We start from the raw sequence: 604 nt of genomic DNA, 5'->3' as shown, positions 1-604 counted from the left end.
AAGGTTGGCAAATTTATTTTCCCTGCAGACTTTGTAATTCTGGACTTAGGTGAGGAAAAAAGTGACTCAATCATTCTTGGAAGGCCGTTTCTGGCACGGCAAGGATGATTATTGATGTGAAAAAAGGAGAAATGATTCTAAAGGCACATGATGAACATATAACCCTCAATGTTTTTAAAGCAATACAGTACCCTGCTAAAAAAATTGCATGAGGATTGAGGGTGAAGACCAAAGCTAGAAGGATAAGCCCAATAAGTCATCTCTAAGACTCATAAACTCATTCTTAGGGGAGAAGGATGAAACTGAAGAGAGGCAAAAGGTTCAAGAGGACAGAAAAGCTGAAGAAGATCAATAAGTAAAGACCTTAGTGGTGACAACTAAGAAGAAAGCTCCTGACATTGAGCATGCCAAGAAGGAAGAGCCATCAAAAAGGGGAAAGAATAGCAAGAAAAGGGTGCCTAAGGGGTGGAAAAACAAGAAGATTCCAACTGAAGGATTTTCACTAGGAGACAAAGTGAGGCTAATCTATCAACCAGTGGAAACTTCTCCACACCCTTCTGGATACTACACTGTTAGCAAGATCCTTTCACTGGAACACATAGAA

This window comes from Arachis ipaensis, chromosome B7 (genome assembly GCF_059453495.1).
Source record: "Arachis ipaensis isolate K30076 ecotype BB chromosome B7, ASM5945349v1, whole genome shotgun sequence".
Lineage (NCBI taxonomy): Eukaryota > Viridiplantae > Streptophyta > Magnoliopsida > Fabales > Fabaceae > Arachis > Arachis ipaensis.
This window is presented reverse-complemented; position numbering follows the sequence as displayed.